The 25,184-nt window shown below is 37.9% G+C and overlaps 1 pseudogene; it reads left to right on the top strand.

Annotated features, from left to right (window-relative positions):
- The first annotated feature begins 2,161 nt into the window (after positions 1 to 2,161).
- Positions 2,162 to 25,102, top strand: LOC133783743 (beta-fructofuranosidase, insoluble isoenzyme 1-like; annotated as a pseudogene).
- Positions 25,103 to 25,184: the final 82 nt, after the last annotated feature.

Below are 25,184 nucleotides of genomic sequence, written 5' to 3' on the forward strand. Positions count from 1 at the left end.
CATGGGAATCTGGTTATATCCAGAATAGGCATCCATGAACGACATCAGTCCATGCCCCGCCGTGGCATCCACGAGCTGGTCAATCCTCGGTAAGGGAAAACAGTCCTTCGGACAAGCTTTGTTGAGGTTTGAATAGTCAATACAGGTTTTCCATGTCCCATTAGGTTTTGGGACCAACACCGGATTGGCTACCCAGTCAAGGTAAAAAGCATCCCTAATGAATCGGTTTGCTTTTAACCTGTCGACCTGCTCCTTCAGTGCCTTCTTCCTGTCGTCATCTAACTGTCTTCGCTTTTGTTGCTTCGGAGGGAAGCTTTTATCAATGTTTAGCGCGTGGCTCGCTATGTTCGGACTTATTCCTACCATGTTCGAATGTGACCATGCGAAGACATCCTGGTTTTTCTTCAAAAAGCAAATTAGTTGCTATTTGGTTTCTTCCTGGAGGTGTTTTCCAACCTTTACCTTTTTCAAGGGATCTGACTCTTCGAGTTGAATCTCTTCGAGCTCTTCTAAGGGTTCGAGGTCAATCTTCTCCTCAAGCCTTGGATCGATTTCTTCATCAATCTCCAAGATCGTCCCGTCTTTATTCTGAACAATGATGAGTGCTTGTGCGCTCGTCTGTTTCTTTCCTCTTAAGGAAGTGTTGTAGCATTCCCTTCCAGCTAGCTGATCTCCCTTCAACGTCCCAACACCACTAGGGGTCGGGAACTTAATGGCCAGATGCCTTACGAACGAGACTGCCCCCAGCCCAACCAGGGCGGGTCTCACGAGCAGCACATTGTAGGCTGAAGGTAGATCTACTACTACGAACTCCATCATCTTGGTTGGTTAGACTGGGTAGTCTCCCAAGGTCACGGGGAGTTCGATGGATCCCATGCAGGCGGTTCCTTCTCCTGAAAAGCCGTATAGCGTAGTCACACATGCTTTCAGGTCGCGAAGGGAGAGTCCCATCTTTTCAAGGGTCGCCTTATAGAGAATGTTAACTGAGCTCCCATTGCTATGAGAACTCGGTGGACCCTTTTATTTGCCAGCTGGAGAGTGATGACCAGTGGATCATGGTGAGGAAACTGAACATGAGACGCGTCGTCCTCAGTAAAGGTTATTGGTTGAGACTCTATCTTTTGATTTTTAGGAGCTCTAGGTTCGGGTTCATAAGGAGACCTGCCCCCAGTTTTTAGCTCGTTCACATATCTCTTTTGGGCATTTCTGCCTACTCTCGCGAGATGAGGCCCTCCCGAGATGGTTATCACGTCTTCTCCATCAATTGGAGGGGGCCTATCTTCTTCCCTAGCTCAGGAATTGTTGTTTTGTGTGGGCTGTGGCGCAGCTGCTCTCTGGCTTGTGGACGCTTGATTAGTACTCTGGTTCTTGACATATTGTCTGAAATAACCTCTCAAGATCAATCCTTCGATCTCGTCTTTCATCTGTCGACATTCATCAGTAGTATGCCCGGGTGTCTCTGTGAAATCGGCAATATTTGCTGGAGTCCCTCTTGGACTTCTGATTTCTCATTGGGTCTGGACGCCTGAAGGGGACATGGTTTTCATTTGCCAGGTATATGTTCTCTCGAGACTCATTGAGCTCGATGTACACTATGTACACGGAGAAATATCTCTCCCCCTTCTTTTTCTTTCCTCCCTCGGCCTCGGGGTTACTCCCTTCGTTCTTTTTTCTCTTGGAAGGGTTTTCCGCAGCAGGCTTTGAAGCTGGTGGGTTCGCCGAGATCGAGGCAGAGTTTACGTTTATTGTTGTAGTTACGGGCTGGGAAGTCACATTAAGTGTCGACCTCGCTTCCTCTACATTGACAAACCTCTGTGCCCGTTTGTTAAACTCGGTTAGGGACCTTAGCGGTTTTCTCTGCATGTCATCCCAGTGAGCACTTCCTGGCATTACTCCAGCTTGGACAGCCATTAGGTGACCGCTGTCATCCACATTCCGAGCTCGGGAAACTTCCAAGTTAAACCTTGTAAGGTAACTTTTCAATGTATCACCTGGCTGCTGCTGAACGTTAGTCAGGGTTGACGCCTCAGGTCTAACCCCCATCATGGCTTTGAACTACTTCTTGAAGTCTTTAGACAGCTAATCCCAAGAAGTTATTGAGTGTCTTCTATATTTTTCGAACCAACTTTTGGCTGGTCCTGTCAGTGATGCTGGAAATAACATGCATCTGAGCTCGTAACCTACGTTACTTGCTCTCATTATGGTATTGAATGTACTCAAATGGCTGTACGGGTCAGACTTTCACTCAAACGTTGGGACGTGAGGGATCCGAAATCCTTGGGGAAATGGAGTGTTGGAAATATGGGGAGCAAACGGTTCAAGCTCCTCATCAGAATCTTCATATCGATCCTGACCTTGCTCATTTTTAAAAATCCTGAAGGCTTTTTCTAACTGATCAATTCTTTCCTGGACTGGGTCCGCGAGGGGTCTTGTCTGGAATTGGCTGTCGTAGATCACAATCCTAGGTTCGCACCTCCGCAGGGGGTCTTTACACCTATTTAAGCGATCCCTCAGGTCTGGGTTTATCGGGTTAACATTACCCCGACTCTGATTCAAGTGTTCCCGTAGGTCGGAGCGATTCCTGCGGCTTCCAGTATTCTTTCGACCTCGATCATGCATGCTGACCGATCTGGTATCTCCAGAGTCGTCACTAGTAAAACTTGTGGCATGATTATTTCGAGATGGGTCTCTTTCATGCCGCCTCATTTCTGCAGTGCAAGATCGGGACGTTTGACTTTTTTCAGATAGGGCACCTCTCCGCTCCCGAAAAGCCTCCCTGTTCCCTTGTCTCCTCCCCACATGTCTGTCGTCCTCATCTCGAACTGGTTGAGCATTCCTGTGAGGAGGTGAAGGATATCTTATAGGCGATGGAGGGAACCATATGGGTGACGGTGGCTGCCACCCATTTCGTGGTCTGGACGGTCCGGAGTTTGCCCGAGATGGGTTGGTTACATTTTGTGTGTTCCCAGGGACTTGAGTCCGAGCCTCTGCAGGGGCTCGGTTGTTCTCAGTTCCCGCAGGTACCCCCGCAGGTGGATTGACCGGGGCCCTAGCTCGGGTACTTCTCTGGGGTCTCTAGGGAGCGGATGGCTCTGCTGGTGCCGGAGGTTGTTCCGGACTTCTTGTGGAAGCATTCTTTCGTGGACGCCCATGAGGCCTACAGGGAGGAACATGCACGTCCCTCGGAGGGGGAGCTTGGTTTTCACGCGGAGGCGGTGGCTGAGCCGCCTGCGCCTCTGCGGCTATCCTTGCTAACTCCTCATTCCGCTTGTTGGCTTCTGCCAACTGCTGTTTCAGCTGCCGGTTTTCAAGTTCCACAATGGGAATGTACCGCTCAGGATTTTAATACATATCCTCATCCCTTGGTGGTGCAGGTGGTCCCCGAGAATCGGAGGATTCACTTCTCTCTTTAGCATCTGGGTTTACCATTGGCTGTTTCCCGGGGCGTCTCGGATAATTTTCTTCAGGAACGTTTTGATCGTTAGCGGCCATAACTTGTTCATGGACTGAATGCTTAAGCCTCTAAATGAAAGCACCAAATTGTTGACGCCGTTTTTCGTCAACAGTGAAATAAGAGCACGAAAACAATAAGTAGTTATGGCCAGAAAAATACGATAAAACAAATGGGATTTTTTACGTGGTTCAGCAGTTAACTCTGCCTAGTCCACGAGTCTTTGTTATTAGAACTTAAGATGATTTCTGGAAATTATATAAGAATGAATTCCCCAGAGTTTCTGTAACGACCCAAATTCGCTAGTAAGGCTTAAGGGCCTTGACTAGTGTGCCTGGAGGGCATAATGGGAATTATGTATGATTTTTATGATTAAGATGCATGATTATGATTTTAAGCATGTTATATGACTATGTGAATTATGTTATGTGATAATTATGATGTGTGAATTGTACCACGTGGGTGCTGCGATACCAATGTGATGCACGTGCCGGGACAGTCCTAGAAAACTAGATGATGGTAACTGGTGATTTGGTAACCTGCGTAACTGTTAGTAACCATAGAGAGTAACAGGTTTTATTGGGAAAGTGGTAGAATTGTAAAGTTAGGAAAAGGACAAGTAAGCCCTTGAGGTCTAGTTAGTAAGGGATATAAATGGAGGGTTAAACTAGTCTTTTGGCAGGGAATAGATGAGTAAGAGCTGAAGGAAAATACAATACGTATAACACTTGGAGAAAGGGGCTTTATGCTGAATGTGGGAGACCTAGAGGAAGAACAAAACTAAGATGGAAGGGAAAGGCTGAATTTAGCTTTTGGTAGGAGAATTAAGGAGTGATCGAAGTTGTCAAGCAAGCTTAGACCAAGAATACTCAGAGGTAAGATTTTGATTATGGTATATCTAAGTTTTAAATCTGAAATTTTAGACAATGAATGTGATTTGAAGCAAGTTGGTGGCTGGTTTTGTATGGATTCAGAATTGGGAAATCAAGGGGGAAGGAGGTTTAAAGCTAGAGGTTGGACTCACCACTCAAGGTAAGGTTTCTGTGTGATTATTAGGCTTGTTTCTGTTAAGGTTTAGGGAGTTTGGAGTGTGGTTTGTGTTTGAGTTCAAGTTGTTCTTAATTTTCTGGTTTGAGTTACTAAGTATGAAATTCAAGAGTGAATCTTGGGAATAATTGTGTGAATGGGCTTGAGTATGATGTTTCTAGGTTGCCGTGGGGTTTATTAAGGATTTAGAGTTGGTTTTGGGACTTAGGATGGAGTTTGGGGTGATTTGGAGTGAGTTAGGCTCGGGAAAAACGCGAAGGAAAACCCAGAATTCTGGGCCTGCGAAGGTGTGCCGCGGCACAGTTTTTGCGTGCCGCGGCGTGGGGCCCCTGACTTGCTGCGTGCCGCGGCACAAGGCCAATTTCAGGACATCAATTTTGGCAATTTTAGGCCTTTGCTCCGGGGGTTCGGGGGATGTCTCCGGGGTATGGTTTTAAGGTTTTGGGGGTCCCGAGAGTGTGGATTAGGTTCCGGGAAGGTAGCTTTGGATTGATTAGTGACAAAGGATGTTTCATTTGTGTTGTGATTAGGACTTTGGAGAGGCTCGGGGTAGAGGACCGTGCTCGCGGCTTCGTGGCATCGGAAACCAATGAATTGAAAGGTAAGAAAGCTGCACCTGAGTATGTGGTTAGGTTGGGACTAAGTGCTCCCTATGTATGTATGCACTGTTATGTGAATATGAATAATCATGTGGACACGATGGGACTAAGAGCTCCCTATATTTGTATATCATGTCGTGTGATGGTATTATTATGCCATAGGACATGCGATTACCGGCCTAGGGGTGTCGGAATCAATATTTGCGCATTGAGGCGCGGCTCGGCCACTGGGAGCTGAGGCAGCTTATTTATCATTGAGCTTGGTTAAGCTAGCCAGAGTCAGTGAGTATTACACTGGGGGCGGCCCTAATGAGCCGAAGACAGTGTGTTAAATAGAGGGTGCGACTACGGGCGCCAACCCTGAATGTTATTTGATGGATATGACAATCTATTGGTTATGAACGTGAATATTGTGCTATGAATATAGTTGATTGACTGTCTGGATGACAAACTGTTATTACTGATTGGATAAATGTTATGAAATGTTGAATTCTTAGTTGAGCATTGTGAAATATTTGATAAGTGTTGCTGATCTTGCTATGTTATTATGCTTTCTTGCTGGGCCTTGGCTCACGGGTGCTACGTGGTGCAGGTAAAGGCAAGGGCAAGCTGGACCTAGCCTGAGGTGGAGAGCTCCAAGGTGAAATGTACATAGCTAGCCGTTCGATCTCCACGATCGAGGAGTGGACCAGGACAGGGACTACCTAATTGCTTGTTTTGCCTTAGTATGGTTGGTTATTGTATCTGAGTCTTACAACTTTTATAAACGATTCTTTAAACTGATTTTTAAATTGGGATCCCGTGTAACCGGATAATGTTTCTTAATGAAAACGTGACTTTTGAGACCAAAACACTTTTAACCCTAGTTCCTCTACTGTTTCATTAACACGCTTTTACTTTAATGACTTGATTAGCAAGTCTGGCACTTTATAAACACACAGTGTAACGATCTTGGCTATCCAGGGCGTTACAGTTTCTCCCAAGATAAAAAAAAATCCCTCTTTTACAATGGTGCATGACTTCTCTATTTATAGAGAAGATTTCAGAATACTATCCTACACATTTCGGGAAGTTATTCTATATATGTAAATAAATTTAATGGCATTAAAAGCCTGTAATCCTATATACAAGGAAACGTCCCCTGAAGATCAGGGGGCGTATAACTGAATAATAAATACCCCTTTATTATAGGGGATTTACAACAATCAATGTAGACCGCGTCTCTCCAAAGTGACTCACTGGGATATTCAAAGTTATCAATCTACATTGTCAGTGATGTGTCCACCCAGGTCTCTTAATGACTTTCGAGCTGTGGTATTTCCCCGAGACTATGTGGCTTCAAGCTCATACTTATGTCAGGCTCGGAGCCCCTGATCTGAGGTCATCCGAGAACAGACGTACTTCGATGTCTGCCTTTCGAGCTTGTAAGGATTTCGAGGCTACCATATTCGAGGTTGCCCCTGCTTTGTAGGTTCGATGCCTAGGTTGCGGACACGTGTTCCAGACATTACGAGCCCATTCCTGACGAATCCAGCTTTCGAGATCACAATTCTTAAGCTCAAAATCTGGGTGTAACAGTTATTTTCAAGAATGTTATATTTATTATGCATAAGCATGCATAATGTTCACAAACAAGTTATTGAAAGCGTTAAAGTAGAGGTGCTTCTTGGGAGACCTAAGTCCCAAAAATGTAAGGAGGGAGATGTATTTCCCTATATAATGAATGTTTATGAGGGAGAAATTCCCTATTATCATGTTTATGTTCAGGTGGGAATGTGATTCCCTATGTAATGCCGGCAGCAGCATCCTCTAGGGCCCAAAAGAAAGGAAAGTGAAAGAAAGAAAGAAAATACATATAACATGTTGCACGTTAATGCATATGAGGTAGTTATTCTGCTTACTGAGCCTTAGCTCATCAGATAATGTTTTGTATTGTAGGTAAGATGCATCAAATATAAATCGTTGATGAGTATACATGGAGCCAACATGACTGTACATATGGGGCTGACCTGAAGGGAGTGGAGTTCTGCTATGCTATTTTATAAATAAACGAGAAACTTGATTTTATATTTATATTTCATAAAAAGTATTTTGTGAACTTTATAATTTACATAAAGCTTTAAAAGTATTTCATCAACTTTGTAATTTACATAAAGCTTTTCAATTTATCGATTGGATATATCTCTAATTCTACATTAATGTGTAGTAATGCCACGGAAATTATTTATAAAAGTATTAAGATTTGTATGTAAGATAAATTTTTTATTTAGTTGTGGGTATTGTATGGTTTGAAGTTATGAACATTAGTTTATGTATTGTTTAATAAAGTTTTTTTGTAAATTCAGAATTTCAGTATTGTCGTATTCAGGTTAAACTTTGTTTTTACACTATATATGTATGTTAAGAAAGGAGGTCGTTACAAAATGATATGACCTGGCATAGTACGGGACGCTCGAAACAAATGAGCAAAATGAGGGGTATTATGGTAATTAACATAGCCAAAACTCCTTCAGCCAAGTCCATCTTCTCTTTCATTTTTCCCTAGCCGCCTCACCATCTCCACCATAGCCAAAACTCCTCCACTCGGCTGCCTCACCATCTCCACCATCATCTTCGGCCACCCACCCTCACCACCTGCCAAGAACACCCCAACCGCACCTCCGTGAAACCCAGCCACTCCTCCACTCGGCTGCCTCACCATCTCCACCATCATCTCCGGCCACCCCCTTACCACCTGCCAAGAACACCCCAGCCACACCTCTGTGAACCCAGCCACCTTCACCACCTTAGGCGCGCACCTCCATGAAACTCAGCCAAGAACACCCCAGCCGCACCATCAACGAACACAAACTCAATCAGCGCATCTCTGCGCGATTCCATTCGCGAGCCCCCAAATCCAAACGATGGGGATAGGCTGAGGTGAGGGATGTGCTGGTGGTGGTCAGAGGTGAGGAAGAAGGGTGGCGCTTGGGCTGTGTGCGATTTGTGGTGCTCGGAGCTGTGCAAAACAACGAGGATGGCTGGGTTTGCGACGGGGTTTTGCGCGCAAGGGATGGGGGTTTCAGGTGGTGGTCGGAGGTTGGTTCATGGTCAGATATGGTTTTTTTTTTGTCTTGAGATCTGTGGTAACTGGTTACCTTCATGTTGTTTGTTTGTATATTTTAGGAGGTAACTGGTTACCTTCACATTCTGATGTGTGTGTATATTTCTGGGTTCTATATGGTAACTGGTTACCTAGGTTACTAAATCATACTTACTCTTCTTTTTTTTTCCTTCAAATGTGATGTTTTTTTTTTCATTTCTAATATGAGTGACTCGTCACCCTCTTATGATAACTGGTTACCCCTCTTATGGCAGTAAGTTACTAATCTCACTGTAACTGGTTACCCCTCCTGATACATGTTATTTAACCTCCAAGACTATTTTTTACATAAATGTGAAAAACACAAACAAGTAACTGATTACCCCTCTGGATAAATGTTATTTAAGCTAGTTGTAGGATTTTTTTTACATAACTTTGAAAAATTAATTAAGTAACTGGTTACCTTACCCAGGTTTTGAAAAAAAACGTGCAACCTAAAAAAAAGGAAAAGAAATGTTTACAATAACTAAAAAAAATAATAAACACAATTCATATTACCAAAAAAAAAAATTTGCAAAACAACTATGGAAAAATTTAATATAAAATTAATATAAAAAAATAATCAAATAAGCTAAAAAATTAATCAAATTACAAACATACCCTTCTAGATTCATAAAACTTGATTAAGAGTGAAAATATGGCATAAACAAACTTTTATACACAAATATGGGAAACTAAACCCATAAAAGTGAAATTAAAAAAAAAAGCCATAGATTAACTTTTCTTGAAAAAAAGCCATATTTTTGCACAATCTATTAAAATTCTCATATAACATGTGTAATTTCATCTTAGCTTAACCCACCTTACTTAAGAGCCCACTTTGTGTGAAAGTACAGAATTAGAATGGGCTATTGGCAGGCAAAGCCTAAGACTATGGACCCCCAACTGAATAAGGGTCACAATTTTTTTAAATAGCACTATTTACATATATTTTAGAAAAATATCACTTTTATATTTACTAAAATAAAAAATAATTGGTATTGGAGATCTGAAATTTTACTTCAGCATGGCTCTCCCATTTTCCCATTTGATTTTGAGTTGAATCAATCTCGAATTTTAGAATTAGGTGACATAATATCTCTTCTATATAATAAGTGTGTAGATAACAGAAATTATTGATTTTAACAGTTTTTTATTTTTTTAAGGTTAACTTTAACGGAATATTCTTATATTTAACAGAATATATTTAACGATAGTTTGTAAATACTTAAACTTAAATAAAATAAATAATTAAAAAATTAAAAAAAGATATTTTTGAGATATTATACAATAATAATTATTTAAAAATAATAATAATTAAACAAATTAATATATGATATTTTTGAAATATTTTCCAATGATAATTATTTAAAAATAATAAGATCATATGTTTTATAACTTAAATATAATTTAGTTAAACTTAAACTCACGTATTAAAATAATATCATATTAAATATATAATATAATCTACTGTAAATTAGCAACAAATTGTTTTTTTTTTTAAAAAGTTGCAAGAAACTTAAATTTAAATTCCACGCATAATATTTAATATTATAGTAAACATGTAATATATAATCTCTTATTGTCCCTCCGAAATTCAAAAACTAGAACAAACATAAACTTAAACAAAAATAAATAAATTATTTAATTAAAATATGATATTTATTTGAAATTTATATGACATTGATATAAATTTAATAAAAATAATTAATAAATTCTATAAATAAAATTAAGCAAACGTGCATATTGCACGTTGCTTGGATCTAGTATTAATTCATATGTATAAGGTATATTGTTATCATAAAAACAAAATAAATTTTTTATTACTTGGATAAAATAGTGGACTAGTTAATATGATTTCACAAAGAATATCCATAAGGTTACACTTAAATAAATTTCGATCATTAAAACTCTATTATTTGGTCATAAATATTAACCCATTTTGTGGGAATATTTTAAGAAAATAATATAACCCCAAGATATTAATTTTGGAGTTAATTGGTTCATTGATGCCAAACAACTTTTGTAATTTTGTCAAAAATGCCAAATTAGAACTTACATAACCAAAATCTGTTGGCCTAGAAGATATGTATTTGACCATGATATTAGTTCTCTATTGCATTTTTCTAATATCGATAACAAAAATATTATAAAATAAACAAAAAGAAATCAGTTAGAAAAAATATAACCAATTAACCTCTTCACATACATAATAAAATAATAATAATGATAATTAGGGAGATAATAGTGCTGAAAAATCTATCTAAATATCCTAATATTTTGATAAATTAGTTACATCAGTTTCATCATCACTCTCCTTGATAAATACTCTCACTATCCTAATATCTTGTCAAAACATCTTCAATTCTCATTCTATTAATTATAAAGATCGAATCTTTGGTTTTTTGTTATGGAGATTTTGAAACTCTTATTATTATTTTCTCTGATATTTTGTTATGGTTTTCATAGCCATATTCATAGTGTTGGTGTGGAAGCTTCTCATAATATATATCCAGTATATCAGTCTCTGGTTATTAATGAAGTGAATCCAATCCATAGAACTAGATACCATTTCCAACCTCAGAAGCATTGGATCAATGGTAACTGAGTTTTATCTTTTATTGTCTTCAAAATTTATTTTTTCTAAATTTTTTTTCATTATAGATTTTCTTTACCATATACATATATATATATATATATCATTAACTCTTCAAAGTAATATATTTAGTGTTGAAAACTGATTATGAGTTCCCTAGAAATTGTATGATATGGTTTATATATATATATGTATTTTTTAAATATATTTATATATATGATGATTGTAAAATAATGTTCATTTTTGGATAAATTGGTTATTTAATTAATGCATTTCGATACCTTCTATGATTAATTTTAATAAATATAATTAACCATAAATTACATATATTTTAAGTTTAGACTACTCAAAGTATATATATATATATATATCCTTATTATAATGAATATTCTATAACATTATTAATCGTAGAAGGATATGATTTGTTATGCTTTTTACTGAAAATATATGTATGTTCAACTCCGATTTGTTCTAATAATTGTAGTTTATGGAATAAGTTTCTATATATATATATATATATATATAAAAGAATAAGTTTGAATTTGTAATTTGAAAGTATGAGTTTTTCTGTTTGTCTTTTTTTTTTTTTTTTTTTGAGAGAGAATTTTCCCTTTTAGTCTTAAGGGGAGTTGTTTAAAACAATTTTGTATCCAAGTTTATATATATATATAAATGTAAAGTTATGTATTATATTTAATATTGATTAATAAAAATTCAGCTTTTTTTTTGTTGAAAAATTTCAAGCATTTAGATATGACCAGGTTGTTGTGAATTTGTTATTATGCCAAAATATAAGGGCTAGTTCGATTAAAAGATACTAACACAAAATTAATATGTTATCTAAAATTATTATGTCTTCAGCAGATTGACCTACAAATCATATTTCAATGTGAAAAATAGAATATTTTATTTATTTATTTGATACTACAAAGAGTTTTATATTAAGTTAAAATACTATTTTAATTAATTATCATATATTATGGCTTTAATTTTATAAAATTCATTATATTTAGCCTCTGTTTTTGGGGAAACATTTTTTTTTTCAATAAACTAATTTTTTTATAATTAATAAAATTTTAATTGTTTTATAAACACATTAATTTTTTTTTTATAATTCAATCAACATTTTCCACAAGTAGGTTTTTGTTGACAATTTCCAAATCCCAAGGCCAATTTTTTTAATTAACATATTGGCTATAACATAATTTCTTTTACTATAAACTAATTTCGTTTCATTAGTTAGATTAATTTATCCTTTAATCCAATCACTAAAAATGTTAGACTAGTTAATGCTTTATAGTTTATTATACTACTATACAATTAAAAATGGTAAAAATTTTCTATTTAATATATTTGTTTTTTTATATATTCATTATTTGTACAATGTTTCACTATGAATTCTGACTGTTTTTTCCTTGCTTCTTATGGAATGGGGCAAAATTAACTAGACCCAAATGGTAAGTATTTTCTTTACAATTCAATAATAATTAATTTTTATTTATTTATTTAAGAATTATTCATTTTTTAATTTACATATATGTCTATGAACAGGTCCTATGTACTTCAGTGGAATTTATCATCTATTTTATCAATACAATCCATGGGGAGCAGTATGGGGCAATATTGTTTGGGCACATTCAGTATCCAAAGATATGATCAACTGGGAATCTCTTGAACCTGCAATTTTCCCTTAAGAGAATTATGACATAAATGGGTGTTGGTCAGGATCTGCCACTGTTCTTCCTGGTAACAAGCCTGTCATCATGTACACAGGTATTTTTCTACAATATATACGAGTAAATAGCCATTTGGTACTTTGCGTTTTATCGAAATACTGTTTTACCTAGTACAAATCAAAATACATATACTAAATATATGTACAATTTTAATTTACAACCGAGTCTTTATTTCGATAAAACAGAGAGTATCAAATAAATATTTATCCTATTTATAATTATATCAATAAAAAATAGTAGAAAGTGATTATGTGATAGTGTCGATATCCATTTTGTTTCAACACTTGGTTTTATTTTAGTAGAATTTTTTTTTCGATACATGGGAAACTTGTTAGCTATCTATTTTGGTGTATTTGTTTATGTATATTGCGTTCTTGTAATAATGTTGCTCATGGATTAGCAGTTAATATGCACGAGTTTACATGGTCCACTATGTATTGTCACTAATTAATATACATAATATGTACTAATTAGTATATCATAACACTAGTCATGAAATTGTCACTATTGCAGGTATTGATCTTACTATTAGACAACTCCAAAACTATGCCATACCTAAAAATGTGTCTGATCCATACCTTCGAGAATGGATCAAACCAGACAACAACCCAATAGCAGTGCCAGACAAAAGTGAAAACGCTAGTGCTTTTCGTGACCCAACAACTGCTTGGAAAGGTGGAGATGGTCACTGGAGAATAGTGGTTGGAGGCAAAAGAAATCATAGAGGGATGGCACATTTGTATAGAAGCAAAGACTTTAAGAATTGGATCAAAGCTAGACACCCTCTGCACTCAGTCCCACATACTGGCATGTGGGAATGTCCTGATTTTTACCCAGTTTCACTCTCTGGCAGCAAAACTGGTTTGGACACTTCTGCTATGGGACAAAATATTAAACATGTATTCAAAGTTAGTCTTGACCTTACCAGGTATGAGTATTATACCATTGGTACTTATCTTCCTAATAAAGATAGGTATGTCCCTGATAATACCTCTATTGATGGTTGGGCTGGTTTGAGATATGATTATGGAAATTTCTATGCCTCAAAGACATTTTATGATCCTCTTAAAATGAGAAGGATTTTGTGGGTTGGGCCAATGAGTCTGATGCTAGGGAAGATGATGTAGCTAAAGGATGGGCTGGAATCCAGGTATATATATATATAAGTATTTACATATTGAATCTCACTAGTTATATAAGAGTTCATTTATACCTTTTTATCTTGTGCTATTAATATATATTTTTTCTTTTCACCAGTTAATCCCAAGGACAGTGTGGCTTGATCCTAATGGAAAACAATTGTTACAATGGCCTATTGAAGAGATTGAATCCTTAAGAGATCAAAAGGTTGAAATAAACAATATGAAACTTCAGAAAGGAGATGTTTATGAAATCAAAGGAGTAACTGCGGCCCAAGTATGACAAAAATCATTGTTATTATTATTTCATAATTTTGTGAAAATTTTAGAGTTTTTTCTCTATCGGCAAAATGACCTATTTTTTAAAATCATTTTGCATTCTAGCCTAGTTTTAATAATTATTTACAAAATAACCTTTCATGATTTAGATATAGCTAGTCAAAAATTTAAATAGTTAGTCGAAAAATTTAGACAAGGTCGAATTTTAGACAAGCCATTTTGCAAAAAAATAGATCAAAGTGCAAAATCATAAAAAAATGTAATTTTCACAAATTTCTCATTAATTATATATATTTGTTTGTTACAGGCTGATGTAGATGTTGTATTTTCATTCCCAAGTTTGGCCAAAGCTGAGAAATTAGACTTAAGTTGGGATAATGCAGAAGATCTCTGTGCACAAAAAGGATCACAAGTTGAAGGTGGTATTGGACCATTTGGACTACTTACATTAGCTTCTGAAAACCTAGAGGAATATACTCCTGTGTTCTTCAGAATATTTAGAGGACCAGAAAAAAATGTAGTTCTTATGTGTTCTGATGCATCAAGGTTTGTTTTTCAAATCACATTTATTATTAATTATAATAATTATGCATATAATTATTTTAATATTTGTTTTGGTTAATTTTGGTGTGCAGCTCTTCTTTATGAAACGACCCACTAATCTAGACTAATTGGACCATTATCGAAACTATACATAAAACTTACATTTTTACGAAAATACCATAATTTATTGAGTAACTTGAAAATAAGAGTTATTTACAAATAAACAGAATACTAAGAAGGATTTTGGGATCCCATTGTCTTTAAAACAAAACAAGATTTAAAATAAAAGACATTACATAATAATGCGGAAAATACACATAAAAACCATAAAATATCATAAAAGGAGACTATATCCTCGAATCGAATAACGCTCGGCCCCTTGACTCCATTCATCATCGATACACATTCTCCAAGCGTCACGAATCTTTCCGCCTCTAAACTTATTTTCCTGCACATAAACAGAAAGGAGTGAGCCTAATGCCCAGTAAGGAAAATCTAACACAAAGTCACATACATAATTTCATAAGAAAACATAAAGACTTAACATAATACACATACACTTATTATAATGGCCATTATTACTTGGGGTCCCATAGACTAAACAAGCATATGCCCATGGGATTAATGGGGTCCTACTAGCTAAGTAGGTCATATGCCCATAACCCATTTGGGGTCTTGTTAGTCATATGGGTCATATGCCCAAGCCTACAACATACACATATACATATCATAACACTTTTAATAACATAAACATATAGATAACATAAGCACATAACATATTAATTCTAGCCTATTTTCCTTACCAAAGTTACCGAGATTATGGACTGAGTTGGGATTGTTGGAACACTCCTAAAACCATAAGAAAGAGTAAGTCTAAAGAAAGGAGATGAAATGAAAGAGATGGAAAGACTAAACCATAGAAAACATACTTACCAACTTATATGCTTAAAAGCTTGGATTCCTAACCAAAATAAGAATAAGGTTAGGGGACTGAGTAGAAGGTTTTGAGAAAGGAAATAACATAAAAATACAGAAAAGAACTAGAGTTTTGGGTTTACCTCAAAGATTGCAAGATCAATCTAACATCCACCGAAATACTATAGCACTCACTTACTTCCCAAAGTGTTTGATAAGCTTATGATGTTTAAGCTTATAGTTTTTCCCCAAACCAAGTGTTTACACTCTCACACTCACTTAACACTAGCAGCCTCTGAACTTAGAGCAAATGGTGAATAAAGGCTGGGTACTAGGTCCTATTTATAGAGTTTGGGAATGAAAATATCTTGATTTTACTTGAATAAAAATAATGGCTTTTTAAGTGAAAATTATTTGAATAATCGTTCAGCAGAGGCTGAAGACTCGTTCAGAAGATGCTGGACTGTTGAAGGAGTTTGAATGGCTGAAGGGAAAGGAATTCAAAAGTATTTGAATTCATGCTGGTGGAGGCGATATATCGCCCCCTATAGGCGATATATCGCCTGGACCTTTGTTCCCGAGGCGACCGTGCATCGATTCGTGTTTTCCGTATCTACGTGCTGCGACATATCGCCCCCTATAGCTGCGATATATCGGCATACGCTGAATATTTAAACACGAATTTACACATTTTTAGCTGAGTTTGAATGGAGTAAACAGCCTTGACTAAGCCCTCAACGTGCTCAAAGCTGCTGACTGACCCCATACATTCAAACTTTTACCCTTATTTAATTTAATCCTCAAAAATACTTAATCCTTAATTACCATTCAAAACATGTGCTTAAAATCCTATTGGTTGATGTCTAAACCTTATAATATAATAATATAATCCTTAATATCAGACACATTAATCAAACCTTAGGTTATACTTAATATTTTTAAACTATAGGTTAAACTTAGAAAATCTATAAGTACTACTATGAGTGTCCAAATAACTCCCGGTCTAAACCAAAAATCCAAAGTAACAATGATAACACTAAACATACTATAATACTACTAAACAATTAGCTAAGTAAAGTTCTTGGACTCTACAATTCTCCCCTACTAAAAAGAATTTCGTCCTCGAAATTTACTTACCAAATAACTCCGGATACCGGCTCTGCATGTCCTCTTCCAACTCCCACGTTGCCTCGCGTTCAGAACTATTGCTCCATAGGACTTTAACTAAAGGAAAGCTGTTGGACCGTAACTGCTTCATCCCCCTATCTAGGATGCTAACCGGTCGTTCCTCGTAACTTAAGTCTTTCTGGAGCGCTATGGTATCGTACTTGAGGACGTGAGATGGGTCTGACACATACTTGCGTAACATCGAGATGTGGAAGACGTTGTGACTATCGGCTAGTGCTGGCGGTAGGGCTAGTCTATACGCAACTGGTCCCACTTTGTCCAATATCTCAAAAGGACCTATGAATCGGGGACTGAGCTTGCCTTTCTTCCCGAACCGCTTGACACCCTTCATAGGAGATATCTTCAGGAAGACTTGATCTCCAACTTGGAACTCCACATCGCGTCGCTTGGTATCCGCATAGCTTTTCTGACGGCTTTGAGCAGTAAGCATACGCTGTCTAATATGCGTTACTGCTTCTTGAGCTTGCCTAACAGCTTCGGGCCCTAGAAGCTGCCTTTCTCCTACCTCGTCCCAGTGCAACGGTGATCGGCACCTTCTTCCATATAACAACTCATAAGGTGCCATCTCGATCGTCGACTGGTAGCTGTTATTGTACGAGAACTCGATCAGCGGTAAGTACTTGTTCCACGATCCTCCAAAGTCAAGTACACATGCACGTAGCATATCCTCTAAGATCTGAATCGTGCGCTCTGACTGCCCATCTGTCTGAGGATGGAAAGCTGTACTAAGACTTAACTTAGTACCCATGGCTTGCTGTAAGCTTCTCCAAAATCTTGACGTAAACACTGATCCTCTATCTGATACTATCGTCTTGGGGATTCCATGCAATCGTACAATCTCTTGGATGTAGATGTCTGCATATTGGTCTGCCGTATAAGAAGTCTTAACAGGCAGAAAATGAGCCGACTTGGTTAGTCTATCTATGACTATCCAAGCAGAATCATGCTGCTTATTTGTCTTTGGCAGACCCGTCACGAAGTCCATGGCTATATCGTCCCACTTCCACTCCGGTATGCTAAGCGGTTGCAATAATCCTGCAGGCCGCTGATGCTCCGCCTTCACTTGCTGGCATACCAGACACTTAGATACATACTCCGCTATGTCCTTCTTCATCCCTGGCCACCAATAGACTGCCTTGATGTCATGAGTCATCTTGGTAGACCCTGGATGAACTGAGTACGGAGTATTGTGCGCTTCTTCTAGGATCGTCTTCTTAATACTCTGATTGTCTGGCACGCATACTCGATCCTTATATCTCAATAAACCTTGACTGGATATTGAGAAATCTGTAGTCTTGCCTTCTCTGACTGCATCCATGTGCGTTGCTAGTGAATCATCATGTCTCTGACCATTCCGTATGTCTTCTAGCAGATTCGATTGGATAGACAAGTTAGCCAGCTTGCCTACAACCACTTCTATTCCGGCACTGATAAGCTCCTGTTGCAGTGGCTTTTCTATTCCGGATAAGGCTGCTAAGTTCCCATAACTTTTTCGGCTAAGGGCATCGGCAACTACGTTTGCCTTCCCTGGGTGGTACAGGATTTCGCAGTCGTAATCCTTTACTAATTCCAACCACCGGCGCTGCCTCATGTTAAGCTCCTTCTGAGTAAAGAAGTATTTTAAACTTTTGTGGTCCGTATAAATCTCGCACCGTTCTCCGTAAAGATAATGGCGCCAGATTTTTAACGCAAAGACCACCGCTGCCAACTCCATATCATGAGTTGGATAGCGTTGTTCATACTCCTTTAACTGACGTGAGGCGTAGGCTATCACCTTGTCATTTTGCATCAGTACGCATCCCAATCCTAACTTTGATGCATCACAGTAAACAACGAACTTGTCGTTGGGTGTTGGGACACTAAGTACTGGTGTTGAGCAAAGCTTATCCTTAAGCAACTGGAAGCTTTCCTCACACTTATCACTCCAGTTAAACTTTTGTTGCTTCCGGGTCAGGTTGGTGAGTGGAGTGGCTATCTTAGAAAAGCCCTCTACAAACTTTCTATAATAACCTGCCAGCCCTAAGAAGCTTCTTACTTCCGACGCGTTCCTTGGTCTAGGCCAATCCTTCACGGCCTCTACCTTCGATGGATCTACTGCAACTCCGTCTTTCGATATGATGTGCCCGAGGAACGCCACTTGTGAGAGCCAAAACTCGCATTTCTTGAACTTCGCGTAGAGTTGGTGCTCCTTCAATCGCGTCAAAATTATCCTCAAGTGTTCCTCGTGCTCCACTTCATCCTTGGAGTAAATTAAAATGTCGTCGATGAACACAACGACGAATTTATCCAAGTAGTCCTTGAAGACCCTATTCATTAAGTCCATAAACGCGGCTGGCGCGTTAGTAAGACCAAAAGACATAACCAAGAACTCGTAATGTCCATAACGAGTCCTAAAGGCTGTCTTGGGGATATCTTCTCCCTTTACCTTGAGCTGATGATACCCGGACCGTAGATCGATCTTAGAAAATACAGTCGCGCCTCGGAGTTGATCAAACAAATCATCAATCCGAGGTAGCGGGTATTTGTTCTTAATTGTTACTTTATTCAGCTCTCGGTAGTCTATGCACATGCGCATACTTCCGTCCTTCTTCTTCACGAATAGTACCGGAGCTCCCCATGGTGAATGGCTTGGCCTAATGAAACCCAAGTCTAGGAGTTCTTGTAGCTGCGTTTTTAACTCCTTGAGTTCCGTAGGTGCCATCCGGTATGGTGCCTTAGAGATAGGCTCGGTGCCCGGTACTAATTCTATCATGAAGTCTATTTCTCTAGTTGGCGGCAATCCTGGCAAGTCATCGGGGAAAACTTCTGGAAATTCTTGTATAACCCGAACATCTCCAACTTTGAGTGATGTCTCCTTCTCCACATTCGTGATGTTGGCTAAGAATGCTTGGCATCCTTTCTCCATCATTCTCTGAGCTTTGAGAGATGACACTAACGGTGTGCGTAGTCCTGAAGCTTGTCCCATGAAGCACAGTTTCTGGCCGTCAGGAGTATCGAATGTCACCTTCTTGCGTCTGCAGTCGATCGTTGCGCCATGCCGTGCTAGCCAATCCATGCCTAGTATGACGTCGAAGTCTTTGATCACCAGCTCTATCAGGTCTCCTTCTAGTTCCTTGTCCTCAATCTTGATTGGTACGCCTCGTACAATTCGTGATGATAGAACTACTTTGCCCGAAGGCAACTCGGTTGCAAACCTAGTTCTAAATCTTTCACTAGGTTTGTCTAGTTTATCTATCATTCCTAACGAAATATACGAATGGGTGGCTCCCGAATCAAATAATACATGACATAATTTATTGAGGATGGAAACCTGACCTGTGACCACCTTGTTGCTAGCATCCGCCTCTCCTTGGGTTAAAGCAAAAACCCGAGCAGGAACCATCTTTTCGTCCTTCTTTCCTTCCGGCTTTTGCTGAGGACAGTCTCTTTTACGATGCCCTTCTTGACCACAGTTGAAACACTCCTTGGTGTTGGCACGACATTCTCCGGGGTGCTTCTTCTGACATTTGGCACATGGTGGGTATTCCACGTACCCCGACTTGTTTCCCCCATTATTTGGTCGTGCCCTTTTGTTGTTGTCAACTTGCCTGTTGTCAGGATGCCTTCTCTTATGTCCGTTGCCGTTGTTGTTGGACTGACTGTTGCCGCTATTGGTAGACTGATTGCTGTTCCGACTGGCCTGAGGTTGGCTCTGTTGTTTGGGTTCAGGCTTGCTAGCTTCTTCTTTGCTTACGTTGGTCTGCAACCTCTCTACTTCAATTGCCGTCTCAAGAACGTCGGCATATGAAGTGTTTCCTGGGTTTGCTAGCTTCACCCCCATCTCAATCTTTGGTCGGAGTCCTCTCACGAATTTGTTCACCCTTAGATAATCGGTTGGAACCAACTCTGCTGCGAACTTTGCTAAGCGATCGAACTGACGAGCATATTCCGCCACTGTTAAGTTCCCTTGCTTCAGATTGGTGAACTCTTCAACTCTCGTAGCAAGCACTGCTGAATTGTAGTACTTCTTGTGGAAGAGCTCCACAAATCGGGTCCACGTCATAGTGGCAGCATCGTGGGATTGCTGGACCAAATCCCACCATATCCTGGCATCTTTCTTGAGTAAAGATGAGACGCAGGATATGCGGTCAGCATTATTGAGGTTCATGTGGGCTAGGATCGGCTCCACATTCCTTAGCCATTCTTCTGCTTCAAAGGGGTCCGTAGTCCCTTCGAAGTTCGGAGCGTGCTGCTTGCGGAACCTCTCGTACACTGGCTCCATATGCTGTACAGGATAAGGAGCGTAGTTCGTCATAGGCCATCCCCCATACGGACCAACTTGTTGGGGTGCTGGGGCCATTGGCTGTGGCTGCGGCTGCGGCTGTGGCGGAGGCTGAGGCTGAGATTGAGCCTGTTGGCGTTGTTGCTGCAGAAGTTCCTCAACTTGTTGTCGCAGTCTGGCAATCTCTGCAGTGTTGTCAGCTGGCTGTGCCGGCGCGTTGCGGCGAGCAGTAACACGCACTCTCCTTCGGCGAACGGTAGGGACCGCATTGGTCGCTGGAACATCGTTGGAAGCGTTCCCGTTGGTGCGAGCAGATCTTCGGAGAGACATCGTAGCAGAGTTCTAACAGTTAAAAGAAACATGTTAGAACTTTTCCTAATAGGCTCTAAGGCAAAAACTTATTCTAAGACAAACATATCTCGGACCTATTTATTATGACTTTTTATGAAAAAATTATATAGGTCTTTATTTATTATTAGAGTGGATTTCTATACTTAGAAAAACAAGTCATCTTTATTTTCTAAGTGTGTTTCTAATCATCCTATATGACTTAATTCTCAGGCTCGAAACTTATCTTTGTTCCAAAGTTAACCATATTGAGGGAGGGCTGGGATTAGTAAAATCGTTCCCACTACTAAGGCCCCCTAACTCTCAATAAGGAAACCAGGTTCATTGATTTGTATCCACCCTCACCGAACTCAGTCATTATTCATTTTATTTAGTATTTATTATGATTGTGAAAAAAAATTCAAACTCACACATGATATTCAAATAGCATGTTTATTCATTTGGAAAAAACAATTTCACTTATTACAATCATAACATAAAAATAAATAAAACAAATAAAAACTACTAATCTAAAAATCGGGATCTTCTACATCCGATCCGTCATCTAACATATCATCATCTATTACCTCATAGTCATCATTATCATGAGCATCAAAATGCCCTCTCGGAAGGTTTGTGAGAATCCTATTCTTTTGCTCCTTGGTGAATTGAAATTCAAATTTTGCGGTGAACCTAACTAAGAGGAAATAGTATCTCATTGCTAATGGTGATTCATCCTCATCATTCATTTCTTCCCATATTTCTTCTAAGGCTGCTATTATAGGATGGAAATCTTTAAACAACCTAATCACTAATACATATTGTTCTGTTGATCTTAGCATTATTTGTTTAGCCTCTTGAAGGCCACCTATTGCTTGGTGAAACAAAAGCAACCTTCGTGTAATCCTTTCTAAGGCTCCTACGGTGTTTCTTGGCTCCCTTATTCTTTTGAAGGCCTTAATGGCTCGGATATCTTGGTAGGTTAAAGCTCCATTCATTTTTAACTGAAACATAAACACTAAAGTTGTTAGCTATACACATAGACAAAGTAACTTGTAACTTGTAACTTAAACACTTACTTGGCGGTCCGATTCGGAGCTTTGAGCATGTGTATCGAGGAGAACTTCATGCGAAGGAACCGTTGCTCTGATACCAACTGAAACGACCCACTAATCTAGACTAATTGGACCATTATCGAAACTATACATAAAACTTACATTTTTACGAAAATACCATAATTTATTGAGTAACTTGAAAATAAGAGTTATTTACAAATAAACAGAATACTAAGAAGGATTTTGGGATCCCATTGTCTTTAAAACAAAACAAGATTTAAAATAAAAGACATTACATAATAATGCGGAAAATACACATAAAAACCATAAAAAAACATAAAAGGAGACTATATCCTCGAATCGAATAACGCTCGGCCCCTTGACTCCATTCATCATCGATACACATTCTCCAAGCGTCACGAATCTTTCCGCCTCTAAACTTATTTTCCTGCACATAAACAGAAAGGAGTGAGCCTAATGCCCAGTAAGGAAAATCTAACACAAAGTCACATACATAATTTCATAAGAAAACATAAAGACTTAACATAATACACATACACTTATTATAATGGCCATTATTACTTGGGGTCCCATAGACTAAACAAGCATATGCCCATGGGATTAATGGGGTCCTACTAGCTAAGTAGGTCATATGCCCATAACCCATTTGGGGTCTTGTTAGTCATATGGGTCATATGCCCAAGCCTACAACATACACATATACATATCATAACACTTTTAATAACATAAACATATAGATAACATAAGCACATAACATATTAATTCTAGCCTATTTTCCTTACCAAAGTTACCGAGATTATGGACTGAGTTGGGATTGTTGGAACACTCCTAAAACCATAAGAAAGAGTAAGTCTAAAGAAAGGAGATGAAATGAAAGAGATGGAAAGACTAAACCATAGAAAACATACTTACCAACTTATATGCTTAAAAGCTTGGATTCCTAACCAAAATAAGAATAAGGTTAGGGGACTGAGTAGAAGGTTTTGAGAAAGGAAATAACATAAAAATACAGAAAAGAACTAGAGTTTTGGGTTTACCTCAAAGATTGCAAGATCAATCTAACATCCACCGAAATACTATAGCACTCACTTACTTCCCAAAGTGTTTGATAAGCTTATGATGTTTAAGCTTATAGTTTTTCCCCAAACCAAGTGTTTACACTCTCACACTCACTTAACACTAGCAGCCTCTGAACTTAGAGCAAATGGTGAATAAAGGCTGGGTACTAGGTCCTATTTATAGAGTTTGGGAATGAAAATATCTTGATTTTACTTGAATAAAAATAATGGCTTTTTAAGTGAAAATTATTTGAATAATCGTTCAGCAGAGGCTGAAGACTCGTTCAGAAGATGCTGGACTGTTGAAGGAGTTTGAATGGCTGAAGGGAAAGGAATTCAAAAGTATTTGAATTCATGCTGGTGGAGGCGATATATCGCCCCCTATAGGCGATATATCGCCTGGACCTTTGTTCCCGAGGCGACCGTGCATCGATTCGTGTTTTCCGTATCTACGTGCTGCGACATATCGCCCCCTATAGCTGCGATATATCGGCATACGCTGAATATTTAAACACGAATTTACACATTTTTAGCTGAGTTTGAATGGAGTAAACAGCCTTGACTAAGCCCTCAACGTGCTCAAAGCTGCTGACTGACCCCATACATTCAAACTTTTACCCTTATTTAATTTAATCCTCAAAAATACTTAATCCTTAATTACCATTCAAAACATGTGCTTAAAATCCTATTGGTTGATGTCTAAACCTTATAATATAATAATATAATCCTTAATATCAGACACATTAATCAAACCTTAGGTTATACTTAATATTTTTAAACTATAGGTTAAACTTAGAAAATCTATAAGTACTACTATGAGTGTCCAAATAACTCCTGGTCTAAACCAAAAATCCAAAGTAACAATGATAACACTAAACATACTATAATACTACTAAACAATTAGCTAAGTAAAGTTCTTGGACTCTACACTTTATCACCTGGCTTATATAAGCCATCATTTGCTGGATTTGTAGATGTTGACATAACTGATAATAAACTTTCTCTTAGAAGTTTGGTAAGTTACTAGTTACACCAATATATTTTAGTGAGATTGTTTTAATTAGCTTAATTTTAATACATTAGTTAGGGTTTCTTTGCAAAATAATGACTTATTTTTTAAAGTTATTTTGCACTTTAGCCTAGTTTTAATAATTTTTTGCAAAATGACCTCTCATAATTTAGACAGCCGGTTGAATATTTTAGACATCTAATCAAAAAATTTAGACAACTGGTCGAATTTTAGACAGATGTCATTTTACAAAAAAAATATCAGAAGTAGATGAGAGTGCAAAATCACTTAAAAAAGATGCTATTTTCACCAATTTCTCTTTAATTGTTGTATATTTTTGAATTGTGTGTATGCAGATTGATCATTCTGTTGTTGAAAGCTTTGGAGAAAAGGGAAAAACATGTATCACATCCAGAGTTTATCCAAGTTTGGCAATTGAAAATGATGCACATTTGTATGTGTTTAACAATGGAAGTGAGATTGTGACTATAGAGAATCTTCATGCATGGAGTATGAAACGACCAATTGTCATGAACTAAAATTTAGAAATAAGTATTTTATTAGAAAATTTAGTTTTAGTCTTAATTTTTTTCTTTTTCGGATTTTAGCAGTTTCAGATGTTTATTTCTATTTTTTTAGCTTTAGATTTACTATTGATTTTTGGTGAATTTGTATCCATTAATAGTGGCTAGCTTTAGTTAATAAACAGTTTGATTTCATTTTCTCAAATATATTTCGTTACACAATAATTAGCAAATTTTTTACTTTTTTATCTTTAATACCAGAGACGATAAATCCATATCTTAAAACTTTATCATGGTCCAGAGAATGGTCATTAA

Source organism: Humulus lupulus, chromosome 6, assembly GCF_963169125.1.
Source record: "Humulus lupulus chromosome 6, drHumLupu1.1, whole genome shotgun sequence".
Lineage (NCBI taxonomy): Eukaryota > Viridiplantae > Streptophyta > Magnoliopsida > Rosales > Cannabaceae > Humulus > Humulus lupulus.